The sequence below is a fragment of the Crocodylus porosus genome, unplaced genomic scaffold (assembly GCF_001723895.1).
Source record: "Crocodylus porosus isolate Cpor-Errol unplaced genomic scaffold, CroPor_comp1, whole genome shotgun sequence".
NCBI classification, from domain to species: Eukaryota; Metazoa; Chordata; order Crocodylia; family Crocodylidae; genus Crocodylus; species Crocodylus porosus.
This window is the reverse complement of record NW_017728950.1, coordinates 26253060-26268491: the sequence shown is the minus strand read 5'-3', so window position 1 is coordinate 26268491 and position 15432 is coordinate 26253060. Positions and strand designations below refer to the sequence as shown.

General features: G+C 45.2%; 1 long non-coding RNA gene across 1 annotated transcript; it reads left to right on the top strand.

Annotated features, from left to right (window-relative positions):
• The first annotated feature begins 8172 nt into the window (after window positions 1-8172).
• Window positions 8173-12482, top strand: LOC109323767. The gene is made up of 2 exons (XR_002104754.1): window positions 8173-11086; window positions 11658-12482. It is a non-coding gene; the product is annotated as an uncharacterized LOC109323767 (long non-coding RNA).
• The last annotated feature ends 2950 nt before the right edge of the window (window positions 12483-15432 follow it).

The window sequence follows — 15432 nt, the reverse complement described above, 5'->3', positions numbered from 1 at the left end:
GGCCCTCCATTCCACCCTGCTCCCCACACCCCCAGCTCTGGCTGTGGCAAAGCAGCCATCAGCTCTGTGCTGGCTTCTCCCATCCCCTTCCTCCTCTGCTGATGGCTTATGTGGGAGGCCCAGACTGGTGCTCACCTTAAGGTAATACCTGATTTGACCAGGGTTAATTTTTTGTGAAATCAGCCATTTTAAAAGTGCTCTGCAGCCATGCATATGTGTTATAGCGCTGTCAAGGTCCCAGTCACACAAAACATGTAAATTGTGTAAACATCCAATGTCATTGATTTCCAGTCAAAATGAATGCACAGAATGTATATATAATAGGCATATGACAGACTACATGTACTAGGATCGCATTCTCCTTCTCTACACTGCATAGATCTATAGATTGGAGGGAAGGGTGCAAGTGAGACACCAAATTAACAAAATGTTCACCTCTTTTTCACCCTGAGGCCTCCCCTTATATTTTATTATGCTCCCAATGCCTCAGGTGCCATTTTTAGTTTGTTAGATCCCACAGGACAAGAACCTCTTTAGGGCAGTGAGCACAAGAAGACTGTGTTGATCAGGTTTCCAGAATCTCCATTAATACATATAATTTGTGTAAAGAAACAGATTCAAAGAGGTCTGTACCAAACAACATCCATATGTTCCAGCAATCTGAGATACTAGAGAAATGAAAATGATAAGAAGATTCCAGGTGCTGAGGCTGCATCTGAGACAATTTAGACAAGACTTGTACAAGGGATACAATCACTCGAGAGAGAATTTTCCACCTGCTTTAGCTCTATCAGGTGCGAAGGCCTAGAAGCCAGTACTAGCAGATGCTGTACCATATGGCTTGGGGGACGTTCCTGAGAAATGTGGATAAGAAAGCGAGAAGTAACCAGTTGCCTTCATTTCCTCTCACAGAGCAGTGGCATATGAAACAAAAGAACAGTTGTGGGTATGCCAGTATGTTCAGTCTTACTCCACGGCTGTGGAGTTCACTGTTATCAAAATGCTTAGATGAACTTCTACTTAAAAAAAGCAAGGGAAAAAATTGGCAGTTCAAAAAGACATACTACAGCTTCAGATCTTGCAAAAAAGACTGGGAACATAAGGCAGAACTGTAAGGTGAATAAGATTCCTCATTGGAAAGAATATAACTGATGGCTAGAAAATGATATTTAGAGATTTGCTTTTAAGGCTTGGCTTGTAGGTAGAGTAGATTTGCATCAGAACAATGGGCTAAGGGAATGGCAAGGGTTAATTGGATTCTAAAAGTCTGTGATGAAGTTTCACATTCACAGCCTTTAAGGCAGACACCGTGTCTGAGGCCAACGGACAACTAGGCTGGGAAATTTGCGCAGTGTTCCCTGAAAATCCAGAACAAAAGATAGGCTTGCTGCATTGGAACTAGGTCACAGTGCTCAGCTGCAGAGCTCCTAGGATTTCCGATTCTGGTAGACAGACCAAATTAGGAGGCCAGGCATGCCCCAATTAAGATACTGGTAAATAACCAAGTTAAGATGTGGGAAAATTAAGGTGATGGGTTTGGGAAAAAAAGAATTATCCTGACAAAACAGAACACTGGACAGTATGGCAACCACAAGGGAACCAATCAATGATACCTGGAAATGAAGAGCCATCAGAGGAGAAAGAATACAAAAGGAGGGATTTCAGAGCAGCAAAAGGTCCCTGAGGTGGGAATCTAAGGCCACCATGGACAGAGGGTGCACCACCAGCCCATCTCGTCCACCCCACTGTGGGGGTGGGCCTCGACCCGCAACCTCCAAGGCTGCTGACATCTGACATTCAAGAAAGAACCACAGAGTGAAGCTTGCATACTAGCCAAATGTACCTTCCCTCTGTGAACCCAAGAACTGGTAGATACAGAACAGGGAGGTGTATTTTGTCTGCATTACCTGCATTACTTTTATCTGCTATCACTGTGTATCAATAAAATGTGTTTATTATTGAATGGAAGAAGTTGTGGTCAGTCTGAGAGTTTGGGTTTGCCCCAAATAAGGTATCTGGATCATAAATTCAGTGCCAACAGTAACCACCATGGAAGATCTGATGATGATCTCACATCATGATATCTGTGGTGCCCTGGAAAGGTCATAAAAAACCCCAAGACATAAAGAAATGTGAAACATACCATCTTCATTTACAGTGGAGTCGCATCTTACGCGCATTTAACTTACGCGAATTCAGCTATACACACTCGGCTGCTGGGGCTGGCTGCCGGGTGCCAGGCGGGGCATGGCGCGTGGTACTGCCTGCACACGCTGGCATGGCTGGGGGGTGGCAGCTTGCTCACACTCAGCTGTCTGCCCTGGCGGGATGAGGTGGCGGAGGATGAGATGGGCAAGGAGTGCGTGTGGAAGGCGCAGCTGTTGCACTGCACGCACGGGCTGTGCAGTACCACGCGTGCCTTGTCCGGTGCCTGCAGCTGCAGCAGCTGCTCGGTGCCAAAGCCCAGCAGGAAGGGCGATTTAAGGGATTTTCAACTATATGCGATTTTCGCCTTATGCACTGACTTCAGAATATAATCCCCGCGTAAGATGCCACTCAACTGTACTCTAAATAAAAGACAGTTAAATAAGAAAAGACAAATTAGATACTAGGCTACATTCTGATCTAACAAAGATTAAAAAATAAAAAAGATAACTGATTTTCCATCAGAAATTCTTTAAGAAATTCCAAAGAATAAGCAAGGATCTGAAACCGTACCCCACTACATGTTACATAACCATTCACAAAGCTAATGATCTCACCTGTACTGCCATCAAAGCCAAGGAGATGCTGGTGGAGCTATCTTGTAATACAGCCTGTGGGGAGGGGGAGACTATTTTCACACATCTTCCAAAAGAAAGTAAGAAGGACAATAACTTGTTGTATTTCCTGAGCCCTAGCATCAGCAGGGGAGTTGTTTTTTGCTTATTGGTGGGAGTGGGGAGAAGGGTGAAATCTCATGGCCATACTAATTTATTTAGTCTTACTATCCAGGAACAAAGTTTATCACCAAATCAGACCCCAAGCCTTGGTTGATCCCTTGTCCATACAAATGCACAGGTAAACTCCTGCTTAGACTCAAAAAGATTTTTTTGTCTTTGATATCTATGTATTTCACTTGCACAAATGGCACACATCAGTGAAAAAGTAAAAACAACAGTGTGCTTCTTTGAGAAAGAGCAGGTCTTCAAGAGGAGTCCAATGGTCTTTTGACTCAGAAACAGCAACTATACCCAAATCCACCACCAAACCACAGCTGACATTGGCAGTTTAAAAGACAGACATGGTCAACCGACCACTCCAGGGACTGCAGGAAAAACTAGAAACATGGCATAGAATTCTCTGTGGGTTATTTTACCTCACTGGAAGAAGGTAACCACTATAACAGAACTGCTGAAGATGCAAGAAGTCTCCATAATAATTATTTAGTCCTTAACTCTGATGAATCTGAGACCCAACAAATATGTAGTATGATTAGTCCCAAATTTGACATTCGACTGGAAAGTCTGCAAAAATGGCAGAATGACTGGCTGCTTTCAAGTTAGTTTGGGTGGGTACACATAGCTGACAACCCCATCTAGCTTTGTGGACCATGAGAAAGCTAGGCAAAAATGTACAGTGGGGCAAAATCATGGATATTTTTTTCCCTAAAATTTGTGAAAAGGATAATAATCAATTGCTGAATAGGCATGGAGAGGAAGGGAGAAGGAATGGGGAAACCCCAAATCACAGTAATTCCACAGGCTGTGCTAAGCTAGTGATGATGTCCTTGAAAACTCACAGTAGCTTCCAGCACATAAAGGAGTGTGATACATAGTACACTTATGTCACAGCAAATGAAAAAAACCCGAATTCACAAAAGATAAAATCAGATTTTAGGAAACAGGCTCAAGATGAGCAGTGGGATGGAATCTAAGCAACATAAAGGAAAAAAGAAAACCAGCAAAAACTAGTGATAGACCTTCCAGCAAACACAGTTGCTCCAGGAGTAATTATAGAAGGTTCTCTAGGACAAAGAAATATCTGAGAAAATTTGTGCTCAACTTGGTATGAGTTATCCAACTATCAGAAGCTAATAACTCTACCTGTTCTGGAATGATGGGGTGAGAAGGCCCAAGAGATGCGAAGGGCAGATGTCTTGTCATATTCCTTGGGGGCAGTTTTATGTACTTTCCATGAGAAAGAGGGATTGAGAGCCAGTTCTATTAATTTCGTGACATCTAACAGCAGTACAGCAGCAGTACGTGCATACTGACAGGACAAAAGAAATTTTAAGCATTGCAATATAAGTGGCTTTATTGCATGCATATGGAGTTCATTATTGACTCTTCTTCAATAGAAATGCCTGAATAAGCTTTTATGTGGACTAATAAAACAAATATAGTCTGAGACACCTGAACCATTCCTCCAAATGATGACATCTAGCAAGAAAGATGCTAATGATGGGGCTACCCTTTCCAAAGAAGGCAAGGACTTTGATAAGTGAGTCCAAAGACATGTCTTCATCATCTCTGGATGGTGCCAGGGAATAAAGCACTGTAAGGAATGTCACACCTGCATGGAAAATCTATTGTAGCTGCCAATAGGGAAGCACTAAGCTGGGCATGTGCTAATGAGCACATCTGAGAAAGATAAAGAGGGGTGCTGGATGGTTTCAAGCAGCAGCTACATTACATTGTTTCAGGCTGTGGCCTACACATGGAGTGGACATGCCATGCCTCCCTGCAGTGTATCTAGGTACAGTGGGAAGTGGTGTAGTTCTGGTCCCCCACCTCAAAAAGAAAATAGAAGAACTAGAGAAGGTACAGAGAAGGGCAACAAGGATGGTAAGTGGTGTGGAGGGGCTTCCATATGAGAAGAAACTAAAGAGACTAGGACTACTCAGTTTAGAAAAAAGATGCTGAAGGGGAGATATGAGGGTTTACAAAATACTAAATGGCGAAGAGAAAGAAAATAGGGATTTATTATTTACTGTCTCACACAATACAAAAACTAGGGGTCACAAAATGAAACTAGTGGGTAATAAGTTCAAAACAAAAGGAAGCTCTTTTTCACACAGTGGGTGTGTCTACACGAGACGCTTAAGGTGAAGAAGACTAATTCTACTGTGCATTAGCGCAGCGGGCATAGCTCATGATAATGCTGTAATGCATAGTAGATTTCATCTAATACACAGTAGTGTCACAAAGAAACCATCTGTGCTGAAGTGTCGTAGCGCTGATTATGGTGCACAAAGTTAGTACCTGTCATTACAGGTACTAAACTTAATATGCTGTAATTACAGCGCATTAATGAATGTATAGACATGCCCAGTGTGTCATTAAAGTATGGAACTCATTGCCACCAGATGTTGTGGAAGCTGACAGTTTATGCAGATTCAAAGAGGGATTGGACAAATTCTTGGAGGAAAGAGGGATCAGTAGCTATTGAGCAAGAGTTAGAGATACAGGCTCTGAATCAGAACTTCCTAGACTTCAAATGCTTGAGGCTTCAAGTGACAGAGGAACAGTGGAAAAAAAAACCCTGGTCATACCCAGTTCACCCTCCCTTTCAGCATCCACTTTCTGTTACTATGTGACACAAATGGACCTATGGTCTAAGTAAATGTAATTCTTATTTTCTTATGTTTTTAGACATGCTCTGAGCATCTGTGACTGACAGACAATGCTCCCAGTTGTTTTGTATCACAGGAATTTTTCTCTCCCCATGAAATCAGACAGGGAGCAACAGGCAACCATCTTTATTGTACAAAACAAAAGGCTTAACTGAATGCTTTCCAAGCAAAACAACAGTCTGTAATAGGAGCTGAACATGATATAGAATAGCGCCAGCTCCTGGCTGGAGAGCATAACACATGCACATAATCCTTCATGCACAACACCTGTGATCAAATCACAGCGGAAGTTGGGAGTTCACAACACAGGCAAAGAATTGAAGCTCTCAAGGGCTTTACAAAAAGGCTGGAAACGTAGGACAGAAATGGCTGTGTGTTTTTTACTACATTGGAAGTAACAGGGAAAGTTCTCCTTTTGGAGCAACAACACAGGACTCGTTGATCCTCCAGGGTCCCTTCCAGCCAAATTTCTATGAAATGTATGAAATCTCAGATTACATTAGCAGATGTGTAACCTTAAATGTTGGTGCCCAGGCCAGTGTGAAGAAGGAGGCAGGGCACCTACATTCTCACCAGGGATCCTGGTTTTCTCTGATAAAAAAATCACAAATTCTCTGATTAAAAAATTGCAAAATTTCTGATAAACCCCCCCCAAATCTGTGATTAAAATTAAAGGCCCCCCCACAACCCATTGGGCCCTGCTGGTGCCCCTCACTCCCCCCTACAGTCCCCCTCCCAGCTCTGCTCATGCTCCTTGCTCCACCTCACAGCCCCCTGGCCCTGCTCATGCCCCTCAATCCCCACCACAGCCCCCTGACCCTGCTGGTGTCCTTCACTCCTCCCCCTCCCAGTCCCCACAGTCCTACTAGTGCCCCTCAACCCCACCCACAGCACCTGTCCCCAGCCCTGCTGGAGGGGCTCCCAGCTTCCAGGACTATGGGGTCAGGGACCCAGGTCCACAGCCCCCTGCCCCCGATAGAAGGCAGTGGCTGCTGCAGTGGAACATAGCCCGGCTCCCCACCGCTGCCTGCCTGCTGCAGGGGTGGGGCCAATGCTCTGCTATTGCGTGCACTCCCAGTGGGGCAGCGGGACCTGTGCTCCCCAGATCTGTGCATGGGGTAGGCTGCCCACTGTGGGCTCAGGCTCCCACCCTGCTGCCCTCCCCTGGGGCCTCCATGGCCTGGCAGGTGTGACTTGGTACTGCAGGGCAGAGCAGGGCGGCACGATTAAGCTGCTTGCCTCTGCAAGCTCCATGCTGCTCTGGTAAGGCATCCCCTGTGCGGGTGGCAGCAGTTAGGGACACAACCCCACACTGCTGCCGCCGCACACATAGGGAACATGTCACCTGGGCAGCACAGAGCTCGTGGCAGCAAGCAGCTTTTGTGCACAGCCCCACTGTTCCCTGCCATGCCAGGTCACACCCACCAGCCTGTGAAGGCCCCAAGGGAGAGCAGCAGGACAGAAGCCCAAGTCCGCAGCAGGCAGCCCACACCTGCCCGCACCCCACAGATTTGAGAACAGGTTCCTCCTGGCCCTGTGGGAGTGCATGCTGTGGCAGGAAGCTGACCTCCCTTCCCTGCCCCCCGGATGAGCCACCTGCGGCCTTGTCCCACTCCTGGTGGGGCCCTGCAGCTGCACAATGCAGCCCCAAGCCCTATACACTGCCCAGCTGGGCAGCAGCCCCAGCCCCAGCCCTAGACCTGCCCAACTCCCTCCCTCTCTCCCTATGTCTCCCCCTGCCACTTACCTGCGGGAGCTGCTCTCCAGGCTTCCTGGAAGCCACGTGCATACACATGCACATGGAACATCCTGCCTGACCGCCATCCTCCCGCTCCCTCCCAGCCCCCTGCAGGCTGGAACTCTGCAGGGCTGCAGAGGGCTCATCCCCAAGCTGCAAAAGCCATGGGTTTCTCTGCTAAAAGGAGAAATCTGGTTTTTACTCCAGCAAGGGGGGAAATCCACATTTTACTCCATTTTTCAGAGGGAAACAGAAAACCTGGATCCCTGCTTCTCATGCAGACTACAGCAGTACAGGCAGTGGCACTGGCTGCTGCTGTCTCAGCCCAAGCTTCCCCAACACAAGCTGCAGCAGTGATGCAGACTCCCCGTGGGCTGCCATTCTAACACCCCCTTTGAACTGGCACCCATGGCTAGTGCCCCGGTTGCCCTCTTCAATTTGTGCTACTGTACATTAGCAAAGTTGGTCCTTCAAAGACTCAGGCACAAGTGAAGATATTTGATACCTCAGGTTTTACTTCAACAGGAAGGGGAAAGAGGCAGCCAATTTCCTCCATTTCCTTGGGGTCAACCATAGCAGTTCAGCAGCTACTGGATATTAGGAAGGTAAAAAGCATCCATAGGCATGATACTGTGTATAATTTTTTAGTCATATATATAATTCACTGTCTAATCACAGCAGGAGTTATGTCTGAAGCCTCTTAAGTCAAGTTTAGTGCATAAATTTCCGGCCAAGAAATTAAAAAGAAAACTTAATTTCTTATTAAATACAAGCAGTTTACCTATAAATGTATTTTCCCACAAAATGATGCTAACTTTTCTCTGTACTGTATGTAATCCTACCCATATATCAATGAACTCCCCACTACAACGCACCCTGCTACATACATGCCCTCCCTTCTGCCACCAGATGGGTTGTTACAGCCAGTGCCCAGATCCTTAGAAGTACATAGACATCTAACTCCCAATGGGAGATCAATGGGAGTTAAGCACTAAAATACCTTTAAGGATCTGGCCCTCAGTTACTATAGGATCTGAGATTCCTGGTTGTCATAAGTGGAGAATAATTTGCGTAATTAGCTGTATTTATGCATCACTTGAGCATATTGTATAAAACTAGCACTTATTTTGGCTCATATCTGATAGCCTGTTCTACGTGCCAGGGGGGGAAAAACCCAGATATATTTGCATATATATAATAAACATAATTTCCTTTGTATATTTTTTCCTTCACAGGAGAGACATTCCAATCAGTATGCAGTCGTTTTAAACAATACAGTTTTATTATTGAACTTAACCCTTGAATCTCATTTCACTATGAGTTTTTCTTTTCCCTGTGCCTACTCTCTGCAGCCACATTCTCTGTTAGAGCTGATCTGGCTAAATACCACTGTGTAAATTATTATCCATTGTCTGGATTATATTTCCAGTGAATGGAGTGTCAGCCATAGAGGACCCAATCCTGTGAGATGCTGAATGTCCTTTATTTCACTGAAAAAAACTAGAATTTAAGCTCCCATTGAACTTGAGCTTAACACAGCAGAGCCTAAGAATGTGAGACTACATAAAGCTTCAGTGTTAAAGAATTTGTTTTTCCTCCTTTATTTCCTTTCATAAAATTTGCTTTTATCCATGAATATTCTTCTTCATGCTCTGCTGGTGGTCCAGTGTGATAACGGACACTGTGCAAGAAGGAGGGAGCCATCTTTATTCATATGCAACACAGGGCAAATGAATTCTCCGCCACAAAGAAGCTGCCTTTCTAGAGACTGAAGTTACAACCTGGAAATCCACTATTTGAATTCTGTGAGGAGGCAGTGGAGCAATTAAAATCAACCCCTCAGAAGTTAGCTAATTAAAGATAACCACTCTTTTCAGGAAGAAATGTTCTCAAACTTGCAGGGGACTACGGGAAGCTAGTTCAGACCCATCTCATACAGTCGGGGTTGAAAAGTCTCTCTCTCATGCCTACTGTTTATACAGTGTAGTGCATGAATAAGATGCTTCAGTATAGATGAAGACCCTACTTCCAAGTCTTTCTTTCTAAATGACAAAATACAGGTCTCCATTCTATTGTCTAACCGCACAATGGATCAGGACTTGGCTGGTGAATGGGGGAGTTTTGCCTATTTACACCCCACTCAGTCATTCTATATGGATGCTTTGTTGCACAGGGAACATCACAAAGCCAAGCAAGGCTTGGCATATTTTACTTCTCCATATTTCTGAACTCTGGACTATATCTTTTTTTTTTTTTTACATGAAGAGTGTCTGACCCATTCAAGTGATTCTGTGTTACTGTAGTGAAAACATCCTGGTGTAACTACAGTGAAGACTCCACCTACTAACCACTTGGCTATGGTTAGAGCACTGTTTAGAAACTGTGTTGTGTGCCTGCAAACGTACTGCCCAATTTTAAGTGGGTTTAATGTAGTGTCAAATAGCTAGAACAAATACGGCTGCATACACTTAGAAGATGTCTAGTATCATAGCTACCACCCAACTCGCAACTGGTGTCCAATACTTCAGTTACTAGATTGTGGGAAGGATTAGGTAAAGAAAAACAACTTTCAACAGGAAACAGACTTTCCATTGTGGCCTCATTGTACATTCTCTGTGCTGCCTTTTCTGCTCAGTAACACAGGCCAGTTTTGAACACTCTAAATTGTCAAGAGCTGCATGGGTTTCCCAGAGTGCGCTTTGTCTGACAATACAGAAGACGGGTTTTGTTAACTGACTTGAACTCATTGTCCTTGCCCTCCTGTCCCCACCACCATCATCTCTGCAGCCCAGCCCCGCACACCCTCCATGGCTCCGTTACAGTGTTTGGGTTCATGAAGTACAAATTAGCATAATCAGATTAGCTGCAGGGGTTGTCCATTTGAAAAGGAAAGAAAAGAGAAAAAGTGTTTCACAAAGAGCAGCCCTGAGCAAGGCAGAAGGGGCTGTTATTGCTGTTGTGCCATGGCTCTGAAAACCTGCACCTGCATTGCAAGCAGGTCCTCTTCTAACTAAGGACTCTTAGATGGTATTAAAACATGGAACTAGGGGAGGAGGGGAAAGAAAGGGTGAAAGCAAGCAAGCCAGAAAGCAAGAGTCAGCCCTGCATACCATTAATTGATTTATCTGGATTGGGAATGTGCCGTTTGCTGACAGTGGAAAACGCTGTTTGATTCCTACTCAGCATGGAGAGGAGATCAGCCCGGTAATCTGGTCTATCGAGATAAGAGTTTTAGAGCCTCTGCAGGGGACTGATAAGAAACGCAGGAGGAATGAGGCCCATTGGCTGTTTTGATTTTGCTGGTTTTGTGCTTGGTTTGCATTTCAAAATCTGGGGGAATTCTCCATTTGGGGATGACATTTCCATCGTAATAACATTTTAATTGCCAATCCTTCAGTTTTGCAAGCACTCTTTTAATTAAAAATAAAATAAAATGAAAATAAAAAGGCAGAATGATTCACATCCCTGCAGGAAGCAGACAACAGGTACAAGTCATTGCTTCCTTACCATTTGAATCTAGTGCAAAGCTTTTTGGAGGTGCTGCAAATACAAACTGCTTGTTTATTCCCTGTCCAGGTTCATTGGGTACAGCGGCAGTAGGAACTGATTTGCATGATTGCCAGAGCACCCTCGTTAAGTCTCTCTTCCCTGACCTTGCTTGGAGCAGAGCTCTCTCAGAGGACTCAGTACTGAAATCCCTGGCCAAGGTTTTGAAAAACAATTTATGATTTAAGGTATATGTATTTTTGGCTGCCCAAACTGAAATGCCTTAAAACAGCCTAATCTTAAAAAAACAAAACAAAACCACACACACACACACACACACACACACACACACAAACCAACAACAAAAAAACCATGCTGAGCACCCAGTCTTAGTTTGCTTTTAAAGTGTGTTAAGTTGGGCACTTATGATCACTAGTTCTTTCTGCAAAATGTCCACCCTTAATTTGACTAGGACTTTGCCTTAATAAGACCATCAGGATTTGAATCCCATAGCTATCTAAAGGCTCAATCTGATTCCAGCCTGAGGTTTCCTAGAGAAGAAGGACCACCCTCAGTTCAGTCCTACATAAACAATCCTAGTGAAAAGCTGGTTAAATAATAGCAATGACATAATATAGCTGATTAATTTTGTTATTTTTAAATACATTTTGAGAATATTTTTCAATTGTTATTAGACATATCAACAATTATATCACACATGTATTTGTCCAATTATCAGATTAATTCAAATTATCTAAACATCATCGTTTACTACTATTATGTATTGGCTCACCCGTGATGTTGGTATCTAATCTGAAGACCATTGATGGAAACAGTTCTGGATGCCAGTTATTTAATTAATGACTGTGATGTACTGGACTATGTAAACTGAACCAAGATGCTGGAGTCCAACTGTCTGTACTTCTAAATGGAGGGTATTCATCCTAGAGCATTAGCAGCAGCGTCCATTTGGCTGTATGAAGAGGCAGAATGAGCAATCTTGTGGCCTCTCTCTCTCTCTTTCACAGAGATTAGTTGTTGTTGCTGTTCTTGTTTTTTCACCTGAACGAAAAATAATTTGGAGTGAAAAAATACATGGTTTTCTCTTGAGAAATGGGGATAAATGCAAGGCCCTTGGGGTCATATTACAACCTCATCTGGCTTCTGACACAAGTTTCCAGGATTTGAAAAAAAGCAGAGCTTACCTTTCCTGTTCTGATCTTCAACCCAGAATTCCTAGTTAAAATTCTGCTTCCTTACCTGCATTTAAAAGTTTATGGAAAAATTTTCCCAACTCTGCATTTGCATTTTGCATCTCTACACAGACGTGTTTCTCCAAGAATAGAATTTCACACTGTGCGCACATTTGCATGGTTTGTTATTTTCATCAGGAGGCACTTAAAATGCAGAAAACCTGAGCACTCGCCTTTTGTGGAAAAATTTAGGAATGAAGAACATGTTTGTGACATCATTCAAAGGAAACAGCTAGAACATACGACCCGTGAGAAGTGTTGTGCAACACTCCATGTTGGCCAGTGGAAACTGTTCCTATCCAAGACACCAGTCCATTTTTCATTTAAACAGAGGGCAAGTTAGCCCAATATGGAACATTTTTGAAAATAAAATCCATCTGCGACCAAGGCAGTGCTCACTGGTTAGCAGCAATTTGCACATTCATACCTGGCTCTGTATTTCTGCTGCTCATAACTACTGAGGTCATTGCAGAAGTATATTTCACCTTTAGTAATGCAAAGCACTTTAATTATAAAACTCTGTTTATCCCATAAGAGACCTATTGTGGCCTGTAGTTGGATATGACTGGCAGAGACCAGTGCATTCAGTGAGGGAAAATCCAACCCATTTGCCAGTCCTAATGGACACTAGGGTCTAGATCAGAGATTGACATTTGTTAAAACACCTATAAGACTATCACACTGCTGGGGGGATGATATTTTTCACATTTTGTTTGGAAAACTGCTATGTCCAGCATCTGGACCAATATGAATGTGCGAATCTTAGTGAATCCAGAGTTTCACAATGACTGGATCAGCTCTAGAAGTTAAGATCTGAATGTATTTATCTTCTGTTAGCATAGCCACAAGACTGGTTTATTGACCATCTGTAATCCAGTGCCCCTTTAACACTTTACTGCTAGCTCACAGGCAAGAGTGGATCCAGAAGAGTGCAATGGTGCAGTCACACTCCACTTCCTCCACTGTCCCCAACTGATGATGTGGGTGCAGGAGGAGCTCCAAAGCCACTGCTTCCCCACTCTAGCCACAGACTGTGGCTATTCAGGGCACCAGACATGGCAGGAGACAAAAGCAGTAGTGCTTGGGTTCTTCCTTCCTCCTTGCCCATCCTATCAAGCATTCCCTGCTTCCTGGGAGCAGGCATTGGAGAAGGAACCTGCCCCACACTGCCGCAACTGTCCCTGGCTGTCAGGCATGGTAGGAGCCACTCTTGACCCACTTCTGCCCTGCAGTGCAGGAAGCAGCTGTGCACAGCTGTGTGGGCGGAACGTGGCTTAGCTAGGGACAATGGAGGCAGCATGCCAATTCCTCCTTCCAGCACCTGCTCCTGGCCAGTGGGGGACTGTGAGGGAGTGGTGTAGGGAAGGAGGGTACACAGGAAACAAGGACGGGAAGGAGGAAAGTTTGCTGCTGCTGCTGTCCCTGGCCAGGCATCCCATGCAGCTGCTGCCTACAGGCCCTGGTTCTGGGTCCCCTCCATAACCCAACGTCAACAATGAATGTAATGTCAGCAGGAGGTGGGTCCCCCCCATCATCCTGTCGACCCAGGGGCTCCAGCAGTGCCTCATCCTCATCCCCCCATGGCCTCAAGTGCAGTGTGCTCCCCACCTTTAGTAATCTTGGATCTGTCCATGTTCACAGGTAATACAATCATTATTTTGGTTAGTGCAAAAGAGATTTAACCAAGTGGAAATTGCCTATAGGCTCAGAACCAAATTCAGCTCATCTACTCTGACTTGGACTCAGCAGCTGAAGATGAGAATACAGATTCTCAGTTCCTAGCCTTCTTTTCTCCTTCTAAAGTGCTCTTCTGCCTCCAAGACCCTTATTTGACCCTTCTACACGTTGAAATCTGTTCTACACCGTTCCCATGCCATATTTCTCCTTCCTTGCCAGCCTCACATAATCTCTTCTTTCTTACTCCAGCACCCTGCCAGCTTCCAGCAAGGTGATTCTTAGGGCTGTGCAAAATGGCTGTGCTTCGATTCGGTTTCAGATTTGGCCATTTCAGAGGACAGTGATTCATTTGGTGTTTCGGATCACTGTCCTGTTTTGTTTCAGCTGAATCGGTTTCAGAGATTTGGCTCTGCTGAATCTCCTCCCAATCAGTTTTGAACAGGCGGCAAGGGAAGCTTTGCACAGCACTACCCAACTGAGCAGGGCCAGGGGCTGCAGGTCCCCAGTGGGAAGCAGGACAGGGACATGGGTGGCTTGTCCAGGGGAGGAGGAGGGGCGCTGCCCTCTGTGCATGTGAGGAGACCCTTGGGTTGTGGGGCAGGGAAGCAGCTCAGAGCGGCGAGCAAGCCTGCTGGTCCCTGCCATGTGACTCTGCTCTGCAGGGAGCAGAGGTGGCAAAGAGACCCCAGCGCAGATCTCTGCCGCACAACCTGGCTCTGCATGGATACTCAGCAGGGTCTCCTCACTGCTGCTGCCCACCCCACACTACCCCAGATCCCTGAGGAGCCAAGTTGCGCAGCAGAGACCAGCACTGCCCTGCCACACAACCTGGCTCTGCAGGGAGTAAAGATCCTCAGCAGGGTCTCCTCACCGCTACTGTCTGCCTGGCACAGTCCCGCATTGCTGGGGCAGCGTGGGGCAGGCAGCGGCGAAGTGACCTCCCAGCACGGATCTCTTCTCCCTGCAGAGCTGAGTCGCATGGCAGGGCAGCGGCATTCAGCTGTTTCCCTGCAAGCCCAGCTCAGAAACTGAAATTTTCCGAAACATTTCCAAAACATTTTAGATGCCTCGTTTGATTTCAGATATGTTTCTGAGCCTTCTGTTTCAATTCAGATTCGGTGTTTTGGGTGCTAAAATGGCCTGAAACACCTCCAAAATGAAACGGCTGCTGAAATTTCACACAACCCTAGTGATTAGGTAAAGGCCCACACCCAGGTGGAATGGTTATGCCAGGACAGAATCCAATAAGAGGTTCTAGGTTTGGGAAGGCACCCAATGTTCTGTAAGGTCCCTTCCAGCTCCTAATAACTATGAATTTACTAATCACCCACACTAGCATCCTTAAAGTCTCTCCTAAAACCCAATTCCAGGTGTTTCCCCCTAGGAAAAGGCACGGTGTCTGAGTTAGGAAAGCCAGAAAAATACCAAGCGTTAAGACACACCAAGTCCACATTCTGCTTCCATACCACCCCGCATTAATGGGAGTTACACAATCACTGCAGAATGTACCCATTTATGAGGACACAGGGTATGCATTTCCCGTTGACACACTTCCTCTGCTTGGCCTGTACCATGGCTTTAGAGTGTGACCCTGATAGGTGACTAACAAGTATATTGCCCATCGATTGGATACCAAATCCAAGAACCAGTGCAAACCCTCTTCT